Source organism: Lampetra fluviatilis, chromosome 6, assembly GCF_964198595.1.
Source record: "Lampetra fluviatilis chromosome 6, kcLamFluv1.1, whole genome shotgun sequence".
Classification (NCBI taxonomy): Eukaryota; Metazoa; Chordata; class Hyperoartia; order Petromyzontiformes; family Petromyzontidae; genus Lampetra; species Lampetra fluviatilis.
The window spans coordinates 12671860-12688344 of record NC_136280.1 but is presented as its reverse complement, the minus strand read 5'-3'; the positions used below and the strand labels follow the sequence as shown (position 1 = coordinate 12688344).

General features: G+C 43.6%; 1 protein-coding gene across 1 annotated transcript in view; it reads right to left on the bottom strand.

Moving 5' to 3' along the window:
* LOC144933154 (calmodulin-regulated spectrin-associated protein 1-B-like) overlaps positions 1-12601 on the bottom strand; it is a 61687-nt gene extending 49086 nt beyond the window's left edge. Inside the window, exon 1 of the mRNA XM_078857753.1 lies at positions 12342-12601. The gene's annotated coding sequence lies outside the window, so the exon portion shown is untranslated. The remainder of the gene's footprint in view (positions 1-12341) is intronic.
* Between the last annotated feature and the right edge of the window lie 3884 nt (positions 12602-16485).

Sequence of the window (16485 nt, the reverse complement as noted above, 5' to 3'; positions counted from 1 at the left end):
GAGCGAGGCAGTGACTTGCAGCTCTTGCCCTAGATGATGGAACATCAATACGTATATATATCAACATCACTATTCCCATGCATATTGCTATCTAAGAAAGAGAGAGAGCAAATCTCGTACCCATCCTTGTGCCACTGCAGTTTTCGTGGTCGTCATTAATTCAGAGTGGGTGAAGAATCTCACCTTCCTTTCAAAAGCAGTCTGAGCTCGCCTCAGTCCTGAGCTCGAGGCTGAAATTACATCTTATTACGACCGATCTCTCACTGCTGACTTTCCACACAGTGGCACTCAATTTAGAGACCCTGTGAGGAATGCAGGTTTGAGTGGATCCACCAACAGCCATGTTTACTCATAACTGTTTTGTAAGTTCAGAGTTCAACCCACAGGACCACCAGGCTAGATATACCTTTTCGATTCGAATACTGTACAAAATCACCTGCAAACGCTTGTATGTGTCAGGGGTTGAAGTAGAATGTAGTAGTTACTTTAACCTGACATGATTTTTTCATCGTCAGTCTCAATTACAGTTGGTAGCCGGAGAGCAAAACGATAAAACTGTCGCTTGTCAAAACAAAACGGAGTTACAAGCAAGGACAATAGAGCGATGCAAGTTACATAGATCAGCAACCCGAGACGGGATGACGTCTTTGAAATGATCCGCCCTTGGCAAGAGGGCATGCGACGCAATCTGACGCTATCGGCAGAATCCGTTTCATATCCGATACGATGTGGATATGAGTTACCCTTGTGTCTGTGTGTGTTACTGTATTGCTGGGTGTGGATGGTGCGCACCTGTAACCTAGCGTTTCGGTAGCAAGGACTGCTGGACTGAGCGGATTTGAGAAACTTCCAAATCCACGAAGCTGCGTAATGGCCAGAAAATGACAGATTTTAGTTCATGGGATTTCTCTAGGATAAATATTCAGATTTTAACATTAAAAAAATACTTAAAACTGATATTTTCCACGTACGGACACTTGAAACAAATACTGCTGATGCACAGTGTCAAGCCAGGTATGGGCCCCCCCCTGGAATAAGCATCTTGCTGCACCAAGAAGCACCTTAATCCACACAGGTTGGAACGTAAAAAAATGTTTTGTTATGTGTTTAAGCATTGGGATTAACACTCACGGCTGGCACAATAGTGCGCATGTAAACATAACATGAACTAAAAATGTTATGCTAATTACACGCTGACCTAAAACGCAGAACAAGAGAATCGCTATCGCTGTAATCAACTGCAAATTATTATTTGAGTGACCGATGGCAGAACATTTAAATGGTCTTCAAAAAGGTTCAGTCAGGATGAGCTTTTCCTTATATAACCAGGATCATTTTACTGAATCAAAGGGTTTTTTTTTTTTCTCAGAGAAATGGGTGAGGTGGGTGGCCCAGGGGACCAATACCGCGTCACGGACATGGAGCCAGATCCTAGGTTTGCACACAGGAATATAAAAGATAACACAGCTTTTTGACATAATTACAAGAGTAGAATTGCAACTTCGGGGCCATTCCCCGAGGTGGAGCGGTGCGCTGCTCATGGCCGGGCTTCTGAAAGATGCCTTGCCTCATGACATGACGCTGAATGCACAATTGGAATAAAGGTTTGTAGTACGAATCAAGCATGCAATATGACGCATTTCACTTCAGCACAATAAATGTAATGTACGCTAGGTAGGTATTTACAACATTCACGATGTTAGCCTGGACCACACAGCAGATCGTCCTTATCTGAACAACCAACAATCTTTTGAAAGACAATATGCACATGATATCACATTGTTTGGAAATGTCAAAACTATTTTCATCTTCTTAGGTTTTTTCCGGTAAAGTCACGTAGGTAAAACATTAAAATTAATGAAAGTAAAATAAAATAAAAATCACGACGTTTCGGAGGCAACACAAGTCTCCGTCATCAGGTGGGACCGTCACAGCCAGATTTGCTGCATCAAGTGAGGCAATGATTCAAGATGTAATCCCTTAAAAGCAAGTTGAGGGGGGAGGAGAGGGGGGGGAGCTCATCAGAATGTGGTAGCCAATGAATGGAACGTATTGGGAGGGAGGGGGGCAGGGCTCAAAGACGGCACGACGTGCCACGTAGAACGCATCGGGAGGGGGAGGGGGCGGGGCCAAAAGAATGCACGACGTGGTACAAGTCGGCGGCGTGGACGTGGTTGTGCGCAAGCAACTACTGCTGCACACGCCAACGCATTGGACAGAGAGGGGGAGGGGAGGCCAAAAGATAGTGTGGTGCAAGTGTACGTGGACATGTGTGTGTACAAGCACCTGTTGATACACATGATAGAAAAGAACGAAAATGCCCATGTTTATACCAGTGCTGGCTGAACAATGAAGAGAGTACTGTTAAACACTGGGGATGTTAACACTCGGTAAAGTAAAGTAAAATAGTGCCTGTCAGATAAGATGGTCCAAAAATGTGTAATTAAGTCTTTTTTGCGTGGTTGATAACATCTTTCCAATGATTACTAAGTTTGTACCCATCATCACGGTTGAAATTAGGTCTGTGTTTGTATATTTGTATGGCTTCGTGTACAAACCTTTGATGGTAGCCAGGAGGCTTGCAGAGAACCTTGGTCTCGGAAAAGACAATTTCATGAGAGCCCACCGAGTTGTAGCAATGATCGGCAACGGCCGAAGAATCAGTTCTGCCGTGTTTCAGATCTGACTTGTGCTCGCGGACACGATCAGAAACATGACGTTTCGTTTCTCCAATGTAGCAATCACCACAAATGCAACTCAATTTGTAGACTCCAGGATACTTTAAGTCAGGAACGACATCCTTCACAGATGGAATCAGATCACGGATTTTTTGCACCGTACTGAATCGGACTTGGATCTTATGTTTGTTTAGAATTTTGGAGATCTTTTTGGTCACGCCTGCTATGTATGGTAACGTGATAGTTTTGGTCGGAGTTTCATGTGGCTGTTTCTGTGTGGTGGGAGAAACAGCTTGGCGGATAGTGCGGTCAGAGTATCCGTTCATCCTGAGGGCCCGATGTACATGTCTTAATTCACCGGTCAGGTGGTGTTGGTCAGAAATGCCATGGGCTCTGAGGTATAGCGTTTTAATGAGAGAATTCTATTTTAATCTACAGATTAATCATCTGCATGGAATGGAATACAAGCACAAAGATCCACCTTGTAGCTTTTTATGGAATGTTGGGGCAAGTGCTATTAGCGAGCACATATTAAGGCTAGCACAGTGCTCATAAGGAGGTGATGTAGACAGCACCAGGACCGGCTTCGTTTTTTCTCAACAATGCTGATGTTTATACACCACACCAGGTATCCATTTAAGGCTGAGTCAATCCATGGGAGGTCCAGAAATTATTCAGACATTTGCCACTGATGTTGTCCATGGCTGGAAATAAGACTTACATTCGTAGTGCAGCGAGGTAACCACTGTACCACCACTCGACCCTGGCAGCAGACACATAATCACATTTCTAACCCAGCTGAGTGTTGTTCATATGCCACCCTGCTGTGGGCTGCAGATCGTTCCTTGAACTTCTGTTCTTTAGATTTGACTGTCTGCTGTTCTCATTATGGCCTCAAGCCGGTATAAAATTACACTTGTTTGCAAGCAGGGAGTGAAAAAACACTGGTCTTGCCACCCACACATGATTTCCACATGGATTTCAGAGCTATTCAACTGAGATAATCCTCCCATAATTAGTGCAAATGAGGGCTTCTCCCACACACGTAATAAGTAAAACAGAATGCTCAATGAGCGGTAAATGCACAAAATATCGCCTTGCCCAGGTACAACCAGCTGCTGTTTACCGTCAACATTATGACATTGTAGAGTAAAACACAATGACTGTTGAGTCGGGCCTTGGTCTGGTTGGGGCATGTTTCCATAACTAGAATTTAACTCCCCGAGCCTTTAACAAAACTGTAAGCCACACACACCCTCTCTGTCCATAAAGAGACCAACTAATGAAACAAAGGCCACTGCACTGATGAAAAAAACAGGCAAAGGTGCAGCGGAGTGGATGCTTCACAATCCCAATTCGTCACGGCAGCGCTGTGATCCCACACAAGGCAAAGTTACTTCACCAAACACCCACTTTAAAAATCGTTCACATACAGCCCTTTTGTCAACGCACTGCCGGATGAGGGCCTCCCCACGCCGTGTGGCCATGGGAGTTATTTGATCCACCACGCTGGTCAGTGTGGGTTGGGTAAAGCGGGGAGCATGGACGTGTAGCATATGAGTACAATACAGGGTACGGCAATGTTATTTTGCTTCACTGCCGTCTGCTGCTCACCACATAGCCATCTCTAAAGATGCGACCCACCTACTGTACCGAGGCAATCAAACACAAGTTTAGTTTCATTAACGAGACCAAAAATAAGAACTATTAAAAGTTATTTTAGGTTTACTCTAGTGCAGCGACGTGTTAAAAAGTATGACCGCTTCAAGTGACTGCAAAATATATTTTTCTAATTTTTATCTCTTTATAAATTCAAACTTGTGTTCGACTTGTTCTAGGTAGGTATCTGACAAAAATGTATATTATTTTTTGATTGTTTCTTCCTCAAATCTGAAACCATAAAATACCGAGAAATCAAGAGACCAAAATGCTGAAAATACGATTCAAAAGAGCATGGGGAAAATAAATCAGACTTTCTTAAACCCGATCAAAATAAATGTTCAATGAGTGGAGGAATATCGCTATGAATGTGGCTTGGCAGTCAGACTAAACAGCCATGTGACCCTCATGGAACTGTGCGCATGTTTACTCATTAAAGTAGGGCAACAAAAAACGTTCATTCGCTGCTGATGATGATCACGAGACACAGTCAGTGCCATGCATAGAATAAACTTTGTCTAGAACATCTGGATTTTCGTGAAAAACCTGATATCGATGTTTCAGACACTCCCAAAAGATGAGCTATTTTGTATGACAATATAATTGCAATTGTCCTACAATATGTTACGAAACACTCACCGGGCAGCACCTCAAGCCGTTTGTATTATGGTTTAACACATAGCTTCAGCATTTCTCAAGCATTATGCAATAGTTTAAGCGATATTTCACAGGGAAGTTGTGATTTGAATTCTATCTGGCAATGCTATTAGGATATTTATAGGGTACAGTGTACTGCCATCAGAAATTCATATTTCTAAAATGGCTCACACTCGGTGAAATGCTAATAATTTCCCATATTCCATGACAAGTATTTATGAAAATTCTGTTTCATTCACATTTTAACGATGAAGCATGACGAAGATTGCCTCTGCCACTTGCATGACTGTAACTGCAACAAAATCCCCAGTTACTCCAAAACTTAAGTCTTCTATTTACTCCAACTGCAACCAAGCTTTAATGCTGTGCCCACATATAATAAGGTGCCATTGCCGTGATTTGTTCCAGCCAGAAATCTCAGAAAAACTAACAAAAATTTCGGACACGTTCCAAAACTATGACAGATCACTCTTAAAATGTCACTGGTTAATTTAGATCATAAATATTGACTTGTGGGAACGATTCATTTCGTGGTGAGATATGCTGCAATTGACCGTGCTGTCATGTTGTTCTGCACAGTACCAACTTAGTGGTTTTAAATGAATTTTAAACAGCTACTTAAAAAAGCTATTACTGCTAATGATTTGGTTTTCATGGAGATAAAACATCACGCTATTAGCCTATGTTTGGTGCCATGCCGATAGCATAAAATCTTGTACTCAATGCACCAGTTGTGTAAGTTGCATGAATGTGATCAACGGTTGCTATATCTCTCTATGGGAGGAAATGAATGCATGTGCTGTAAAGCTGCATTAAATAGTCCTGAAAATTAGTTGTAACGAGCTCAAATCAGCTTATTTATATAAAAAAAGAACGTAAGCACTGTACAGTCTTCTAAAGAGCAATTGCAGCGAGTTGTATTATCATGAATTAGTCGACAGTGTTCGTGTGATATCTAAATGCAATATAAAAGCAGCAACGTGCCATATGTGAGACTTACTGTGCCAAGCAAGTTCATGAAATCAGGAATAGTGGTGACGGCAAACAATGACTGGGTCTGCCGAGGCGACTGGTTGGGATATTACTTCATGAACATCATTAAGTCACGTCAGTTGAGATATAATGCGACGGGCGCATTTTAATTAAGGCACATTTCACACGCATAAATGTGTAGTTAACCCGCCACCACCCGACAGTCAATTAGTAAGGTTTGTCACGTAAACAAATCGTGCCAATTAGTTACTATTTCAGCACACCACCGGTGTGTTGGAGAGTAAACCCAACAACATTTATAAATTTGAGTAAGACGTTTCTCGCTGGTGATTACAACCAGCTTCATCAGGCAATTTCCTAGAATTGTTTAAGCCTGGATAGTGCTTGGATGGGTGACCAGCAGATAAAAAAAACTGTTACAGGCTGCTGCAGGGCCACATTGTGGGCATCAGAGGGCTGTGCAACAAAAACCAGGTCGTACGGTACTTTGCTCCCACGTCTATGGCTCTTCACCAAACCCGCATGGACTAGCATGGTCACAAATAACCACGATAACCCGCAAGGCGTGGGCAGGCCCGCATCCTGCAGTGGGTTAACAAAAGGGCTACAAACGTAATGCACGGACAACTTCGTGCATTTCGGTGGCGCCGGCTATATTTTATACATTTTGGGAATATTGTAACCATGTTGACTTTTGCAAAAGTGATATTTCCAAACTTCTCTGCAGTCAAATTAACGTGCAGCTCCAAGACTGCTGTTGTGGAGTGACTGGAGTGGTTTTGGTAGTACATGTTGTTTATGCCATTTATTGTGAAAATTCCGTAACAGTTCCTATGATTACTGTTTCATTGCTTTCATGGCTTTATTTTGGTGATTTCGAAAAGTGTATTGGTTTAGCCATGTTTGTTTGTTGTCGTACAGAGTTAGACTGATGGCCTTAATCTAAGTTGTCTTGTGGTTGTTGTTGGTTGTTTGACTTGCATCCCACTGGGATTTTTGCACACAGCGTTGGTGTACGGTGTTTTATTTCTGCAGTATTTTGCTGTATTTTCTTGGATTTTCTGTTTGCACTCAGTCACATAGTCACTTTAAAATGTTTTTTGTTCATGTTTTTTGTTTGTTGCGGTTGCACCCGATTCAAGAGCCGAATGGCTCACAGAGCTATACCTAATAAATGAACTTGAACAGCCTTTAACATTTAAGGCACGCAGTCCATTTCACATCTGTACATTAGCCTCACAGTGTGAATGAACTTGGTGCTGACTCAAGCACTCATTAGGTTCATAAGTCAACCACCACCCTGCCACCTTTGGAGTAGACTCGAAACTCTCTTGCGGGGTTGTCCTCACGCTGTGTCGGGCGTGTTTTATTGGTACCATTCTCGAGAAAGAATGTTGTTCAAACCAGTTTTATTGGTTATAACAAATCCTACATTCCAACACAAACGTACCTTTTAGCTGAAGGGCACAGGAGTGGTGACACATTGTGAAACAAGTTGACAGAGTGGACTCATCAGTGATCATCTAAATTACGAATAAGAGATAAGATTTATGGTGGCAAAAGACCACACAAGTGTTTAAGTATTTTAATCTGTGTACAAACACGGCCAATTTTTGCTTTGAACTTCACCACTAAGGGAAATTACATCTGAAAACTCATACATATTCAATGTTCATTTGCAAGTGTAGCCTTTCAAGCTCCCACAGGTAATTCTTCTACAAACTAATGAGAAGGCATTTTCACTCACGAATGTGACAAAACTAACCCGTCTGGTGGATACAATAAGCGAAATGTTCAACTTGCCACATTTACATTTCTGGTAGACTTGCAAAACAATGCATATACAATGTTTATTGGTGCTTGGAGTCCACCCTTGTTATCCCAAACACCAGTTCTGAAAACAACCCTAGCGAGCAGCTAAACCTAAATTAACCAAACTATGCAAAACACAGCACATATACCCACCGATCCCAAAACCATGGGTGTGCAGAAGTGAGGTCAGTCAAATGATAAAACTGCTAAAATTGATGACAAAGGCAATTGTTGAAGCCTAACCAATGTTTCAAAAAGCTACAGCTTACAGAACTAAACGTGAGTGGATTTAAAATCCCACAATCCCTTGTGAGCCTTGTGCTTTTTCCATGTGGTGTGGATTGATTTTTGTTAAAACGGAAGATTTAAGGACAGCCGTGGGTGAATCTACATTAACCCCTTGTCCATTGGGTCCTCCCTCACCCCTTTACAAAGGCAGTTGAGTTCAGTGGCATTGATGTGCAAACAGAAGTGTTTTTTTACTTTAGAGATAAGAAACTTCTGTTTACACATGAAACGTCCAGTCTTAACTCATTTACATTCTCAAACACACAGCCCTTGACAAAAAAGGTAAAACGAGGATGGTCGTTAGTATTGCTATCGGATTTGTTTTGGGGGGTTGTACCGTGTGTCGTTAAGCATGATATCCGACGTACTGGGAGCTTCTTCCGGAAAGCAATGGAGCAGCTGACATTCTGCTTTTTAGTTTTATAAAGTGCCCGGTGGCTGGTGTTCGATGTAGCCCAGCCAATCTTGATTATTTGCTTCGTACATTCAAACAGACTTTCTGTTTGGACATCAACGCCAGTGGACGCTACTCCATATTAGGTGCGGCGAAGCCTCACTTGCTCTACTTCCATGTAATCGTCGGACATTGCGCCAAAGACGCGGTACAACCCGAAAACACATCGGAGAGCTGTTCATCAGCACAACCCTAACAACGTACTTGGTGGTGGTGTCATTCGTATGGTTTTGTAACATTCATACCGCAATGAAACGCAAATACAAACTCCGCCACCACTTGTCTTCAGTCACGGATCCCTGCAAAATCTGCTGCGTCACAAATCCACCCAAAGGAACTTTGAAAGGTCACTGTGCCTATACACGAGGGAGGTCTTTCCCAAGGGGGAAAGGGGCTATTAGATGTGCAAATGACACACAAGTCTGGGATTAAAATAGACAGTCAATTAATTTTCGCGATTTTCATTAGACATCAAACACACAGGCAAGTAAAGGCACCAAAAAACTGTTCCAAATAGAATTCCCTGACTATTGAAGCTGCCCTGGTGACACAGCTTTACGGGAATACTTCAGATCATCTTCAATTGCTTCCTTTAGGTCAAGGGTTTGTTTTGCATTTACGAAGGGCCCTTTGCCTGAAACGGTGCCACTTGTTTATTGTACGTGTTGTGTATTGGTAGTTCAACGTACAACGGCTGGTAGGCCATGCAGTTTTGTGGAAGCCCAATAAGTAATTCATTAAATTATTTATAGAAGAGTACACAGAAGTGTCGTCCAACAGTTCCTGGACACGTGCTAACGAGGGACACGCCTTTGTCAAACACTGTTAACCTCCCGGGAATGTAAGGGGCAGACTCCAACACTGGTGGAGTGAATTTGAAAAAGTCAGACCATTTTTATGATTAAACCGTCTGCGTGAAGCTCAGCCAATCCAAGGTGCGACTGACATTGTGGGTCGGTCACCTTACGTCACTTAAATTAGCCACTGAACAAAAGGGTGAGACGCACACATTCAGATGCACATGTTCTCACAGCGGGAGGGATAACTAGTCTCCCTTTTGTGTTGACAGCGAATTAACAAAGAGGCTAAAAATAGCTGAATCCTGCAACACCCCTCAACTATTTAAACACGCGTGCACGTGGGGATGGTAAATTATCAATTAAGCAACAAAGGCTTCGCCAGAATTTTAAGCAGATTACAACAGGAATGGGAAATGTCCTTCGAAGTTATCAGCATAGGAATGTCATGCTGGAGCATTGACGAAAACGACAATAGATTGTAAGAGCAAAAACAACTCGTTAGTGTTAGTAGTAACGTAGTTCTCAGTTCAATTATGTTTAATAGGTTGGAAAAAACTGTATATGGAGTCATTACATAATGTAAATACTAACAAACGTTAAATTAGAAATGGTGATTATTATAATTGACGAATAGAAAGTGAAGAGGTAATTTCTGTTCAGAATGTGTGGGTAGTTGACGATAACAATTCTAATTTAGTATCCACTATTCCTATACAAGACTTGTATTTTTGGATTATCAACCACAATACATTTTACACTAAGATGAACAGCAGTGGTGACACGAGTACAACAAATACATTCATATTTGTAGGAATGCTATTTATAAACCCTATTGTGATTCGTGTGATAATGAAGAACGAAAGTGAAACTAATATGCCGAATAATCAGCATTTATGTCTGCAAGTGTAAATGCTGTACAGATGTGATGATAACCTAACACAGTTAAAACTAATTTTCTGGTAATGATGCTACGTTGGCAGCACAAATAACAAAACTCAAAGCTCGTAAACAACACGGCCATAAATGAAAATATATAATCGGTGACGTTTCGGGCAATGGTCCTGGCTTCAAAGCACATAACACAGTATGGATAGTACTTCATATCGTTACGTTAGTAGTGTATATAATTACAAAACTGCAGTTATGTGCAAAGCTAATCATATTCAGCCCATTGCTAAAGGCCCTCCCTCACGCCGTGTCGTGCACGGGGCTTTGTCTGACCCATACTTCGTCACATTGGTGAGTTGCAGGTTGATAAAGTGGGTCGCAGATCCAGCTCAGACATCACTCACGAGATGTTAAATACCTCGCCTGGTGGCTTCGATACCAACCCTGACGATACCTGCTGCTGTATATTTGGAGTTTGCGGTGTCTCTCTCTCCCCGTGGTCGCGTGGAGTTTTCTCCGGGTCCTCCGGTTTTTTCCCCTCCACATTTCAAATCAACATCACCACGCGTTATTTGAACGCTTTACATTTCCACATCGGCTACTTCGTTGAGCTATCATTTGTGGCCAGGTCGCTTCTGAAAAAGAGCGATAGAGCTCAGTGGGCCTTACCTGGTCAAATAAAACAAATAGTTTATAAAATACATAGAACTGGGTTTAGATTGCAGTGCGCTAACCATTGTGCCACCGCTCCACTTGTAATTATGTACAGTACTTGGTGGGTCTCTATACATCCAATAGCCAATACAATAATTGTGCATGGATTCTAGATTTGAAGCTTTCGTGACTGCAAGAATTCATACTCTTAGGTTTTTTCGGTAAAGTCACGTAGGTAAAAAATAAATAATAAAAATAATAGAAATAATAATAGAAATAACATAATAATTGTGCATGGATGTTGTAAAACATGACGTTAGTGTCCACACGTGTTATTATTACAATCGTTGCTTTTATGTTTTTATTACGGCAATTATCATCGTCATTATCATCAGCAGCAGCCGGTGTTTATCCACTGCTGGATGAAGGCCTGCCCAAGCCATGGTTGTTCAAACGCCACGCGTGTAGATATAATACACAATACGTAGGCGCGCGAATATTGTAAACACGAGATTCATTATTGATTTAAAGCTTTCGTGACTGCAGGGATTCATATTCTTGGTTCTTTCGGTAAAGTCACGTAGAAGAAAAATAAAAAAAAATAAAAAAAATATAAAACAATAAAAAAATGTCTTGCTGTGGATTTCAAACCCAATGATGATTGCTTGTGTTGCAGTCGTGAGAATTTTTATTGTTTTATATTTGTATTATTTCATTATTTCCCTTCTACGTGACTTTACCGAAAGAACCAAGAATATGAGATTAATTCTTAATATGATGAGGCCACGGTAATGATGATAACCGTGTCGGTAGAAGGGAAATAACAACACCAGGTAACGATGATAAGCGAGGTAATTGCGGTCATCGACATCATGGTTCGTGAACTTTGATGGTAACGATTGTGATGGAAATGTTGACGATGGTAAAGAAATGTAAATAATGGACGATAACGCTCCTAAGAGGCAATGGTAACGATACCACAGGTGATGATGGTAATGAGGGTGACTGGCTGTTAACGATGGTAACCACGTCGTGATAACCTTGGCAGTAGTTATGTTGGCAACAAAGCCAATGGTAACGATACCACAGGTGATGGTGATGATGGTAATGAGGGTGACTGGCTGTTAACGATGGTAACCAGGTCGTGATAACCTGGGCAGTAGTAATGTTGGCAACAAAGCCAATGGTAACGATGGTAACCAAGGTGATGATACCGATGGTCGCGATATCAACATAGGTAACGGTACCAACCTCGTTGATGGTAACCACGGTAACCCAGGTAATCCAGTAATGATGGCAACGCGGGTGACGGTAACGATTAGAACCGAGCCAATCAATGCTAAGGAGTCACGTGACGGCACCCGCGGTAACGTTGGCAACCTCTGCGACGGTATCCACGGCAACCAAGGCGATGGTAACGATGGTAACCGCGGTGGTAACCACGGAAACGCCACTCACCGGCTCAGTCGCGATCTTCACTGCGGGGTTGTTTCCGTTCCTCGTCGGTCTCGCGGCATCGTTCGCTCGCTCGCTCAATCCCAACACCGGCAAACAATTAGACGATCAATCTGCCATGATCACCGCCTCGCCGTGACGAACAACGGCAATGTGATTGCTGGTGGTAATAGAAGTCGCGGCGACGATGAGGATGAGGGTAGCGGTGCTAATAATTTAGCACGCACGGCCGCAGGAGCTCAAAGACGCACAGGTAACCACCCCACGCGCATGCGCACTGAGGGGCAGGGCCGATCACCTCTGTCTGTGGGCGGGCTTCTAATCGGGGGCGGGGGGCGGGGGTGTGGCGCAGACAGAAGCTTGTTGTTTATTTTTTTTCCATCAATTTTTTTGTTTCAAATTTTTTTAATTATTTGCTCATGTTGCAACACACTGTTTCTATTGAGATATAAAATAAGTAAATAATGTGTTTATTTTGGACGCTATTGTGGGATTTGTTTTCATGCGGAATAAAGACGTATTGATGTGGCACCGTTTGTTACTGGCCCCGAGGCATTGAAACCCCAGCCATGCTCACAGGCATCAGAGAAAGATGCAGATCACTTCAATAACAGACATTAACACCGCCGCATAAAATACAATGTTTATTTTTTACACATCCCATCAGCAACATGACCTTCTGGGAATGCGTTATATCAGCAGCATTGGTTTAAAACATTTCAACTCTAGAAACATGCGTTTAGATCATTTGGCTCCTATAAATGTCCACATGATAAGCCACTTCGTTGAGCTATCATTTGTGGCCAGGTCGCTTCTGAAAGAGAAGATAATTACTCAGTGGGCTTTACCTGGTGAAATAGAAAATAGTTTATTTTCATAAATATTTTATTTCTTTGTGATTTGCTCACCTTTCTTAGACTTTGCACTCCTCCCGTGTTTTGTGATGTTTGTTGTTGTAACTTTATGACTCGCCCCTACTGGACATCTGTGAAATAGAGCTTTATAGCTCATCGGATTCCTCTACTATAAATAAACACATTCCTGCGGAGGGAGCTGGTAGGAACGTTGGGTTGCTCGGTCAATGGCCAGGGTCAACGGCGGCGTGGTGTACTCCGAAAAAATGCCCGACTGTGAGGGCGGGCACAAGCCGGCGTGAGTAGGTTAAACGTTGAGTTTTATCAGGGCATCACGGGGTGACCAGCCCCTCCCCACCCACCCAGCCCCACCCCTCCCACCCCCCACCCAGCCCACCCTCCGCACCCAGCCCCTCCCCACCCTCCCCACCTAGCCACTCCCCACCCTCCCTCCCCACCCAGCCCCACCATCCCCACCCAGTCCCTCCCCACCCTCCCCTCCCCACCCTTACCCCTCCCCACCCTCCCCACCAAGCCCCTACCGCCCCACCCAGCCACACTTAGCCCCTCCCCACCCTCCCCACCCAGCCCCACCCTCCCCACCCAGCCCCTCCCCACCCTCCCCTCCCCACCCAGACCCTCCCTCCCCACCCAGCCCCTCCCTGCACGACGGACACAATAATCCCATGTGGGCTGGTGTAACCAGGAGGTTCCTACCAGTATAAAGATGATCAGCTGAGCCAGGCTTGCATAAGCCAATGCTGGTGTGCTGCCACGTGTTTATAGGCAAGGACCTTTTGTGTTAGCAATGCGTCCTAGTTCGACGCGAAACTCTATGATACGTACAGGCGGTACAGCTATGTTATGCATCACACAAATGACATGACAACATGGTCTAGTAGTGGCTTCCTCATATCGTAAGGAAGAGCGTTCTGAAAGCGCGTGATGCAGTGGCCGTCTTTGTTCGATGGCTAGCCAAACGCCGCTGCGATGATGACCGGAGTTTGCGTGATGATTTATGCTCCTTGACGAGATCAGCAAAGGTAAAAGGGGAGGGGAGGCGCTGTGGTCACTCTGTGGCGAAGCATTATTTGAACTGGCTCTGGGGCCCTCTCCATCACCAACCTGCACTGCCCAGCGTGGTGAAGTTCCATCAAACAAACTCACAACGACCAATAAGGCATGGGGAGGCGTTCATCCAACAACACGCGAATTCAAATCCTGCGTTAGAGCTGTAACTGCAATGGATGTCTCGGTGTCTTGGCCGACTGGTCTTCAGATAATGTCGGCTTTTAGATTGATATATATAGTCTTACGAGTACTGAAAACGCAACACATTTGTCAATACCACTGCGTGTCTTAAAAGCAGAAAATATATTATAGCCGACGTTTGTATAATAGGTGAAGATTGGGTAATGGTCCCTTATAGCAAATAAATGCTGGAAACGTCGCCCATTATCTATATGTTTCACTTTTGAGGCCACAGTGTTACTGACGAAGGTGTTACGGTTTTTTTTGTTGCGCTTGTGCACCACCGTCAACGCAGAATCATCACACACTGTGTTGAGAGCTATTGGGTGGGGTGGGTAGGGCTGGGTTCATGTTTTGAGCACAGCACTGTTAGCAGCAGTGATTCATCTATGGTGCTGTTTAGTTTTTTTGGGGGGGGGTATGCCCAACCTCCCTAATAGACGACACGTGCCTCCTATTCAGTGGGGATTCCTCGGTTTAGTTTGGGGTGAAAAAATAATAATAAAATGTGTATAATTCCATCAGCCGATTGTGGCTTCCCAGACCAATATTTGTTTAAGCAAGCAAATTCCAGACCATGTTCGACGTTTTGGATCTCATCAGCAGGGTCAAGTCTGTTTCAACAAATGCTGCTTGATTTACATGATGCTATTGGCGATAGTTCCCCGTTCAATGCAACAAAAAAAGCAACGCCGCACACAAACTGACGAATGACGCGTTCGTTTGCCGTGGAGGGAAGGAGCATTCGGCACTGCTCAGAGTCGCTTTAGGCGCACGCGGGCCGTGGTCCATGCGCACAGGCACCTGCTGATCGCCGTGATGCAACGCAACTCTGTGGCGCAACGCTGACGTCACGGTGTGTACACCTGACGTCAGGGGATGGAGGAGGCATCATCCTCCAGTGACTCACGTTGTAATTACGAACTGTCCAACTGCGTGCTTGTGAATGCCGTAGCAGTGCTATTTTGAGCAACCTCTGGCCCTAATCGTACGGAATGCGCCCAAACACCATCAGAGCTAGGAGGCTAAGCTAAGCAGGCTGGAGCCTGGATAACTTGTTGGCTATGTTGTGGACAGCAGAAGGCAGCTGCAGCAAAACACTGTTTCTGCGCTGTACCTCGACATCAGGGTTCTTCTTTGCAAGGCCCGCGGCCCCTGACAATACACAAATATGAAAACACCCCTTGCGGGCGGTGTGGCGGCCCTCACACTGATGCCTTATCGGTGAAAGTGGCCCCGCTCTGAAAATGTAAGAACACTATAATAATAGGGTTTTTTACCTTTTTTCTGGTAACAAAACTAAAACCTTTTTACAAGGATTCATGTCTGCATTAACCACAATAATTGCAGTCAAAATGCAAACAAAAAACATACTATGATAATATAAGTATTGTGGTTAATGCAGACATGAATCCTTGTAAAAAAAGGTTTCACTTTTGTTGCCAGAAAAAAAGGGGAAAAACCCGATTATTATATTTTGGTACTGGCAAAGGAGGTCTAATGATGTAAGAACACTGCTCTATATAATCCTGCGCCCATGCTCCCTGCCTTCGACCTCCATTGAGCAACTTGGTGAAGTATGGTCAGACAACCCTCACGACCCACATGATGTTGGGAGGCTCCCATCCAACCGCAGATTCGTAACCTGATGCTCTTGTACATTGAGCTGCAGGTTGATGCCCTTATAGGTAGAGATATGGTGACTTCCTACTCCTCACTCCACTCTGTTTACGTTCCAAATTGAGTGTGTGCCTCCAAAACTCTGACATCACACTGACAGAGAGCTTGCAAATCCAGGGAAATTGTCATTGATACTGACCTCTAGTTTTCTAACCACAGAAAGCAAATATTACGAAGCCACTATGCACTTTAATTCTAGATTGAACATAATTTTTTTTATAACTGTTTATTTGTGTTTAGTTTGTTGTCCTTCCCTCACACCTTTTGATTAGCACGTTTGGCTATGTACGGTGCAAAATAAGTTCAACATTCATCACATTACATCTAAACTTTACTATTGCAACTGCTCTTCTCAGCAGCCA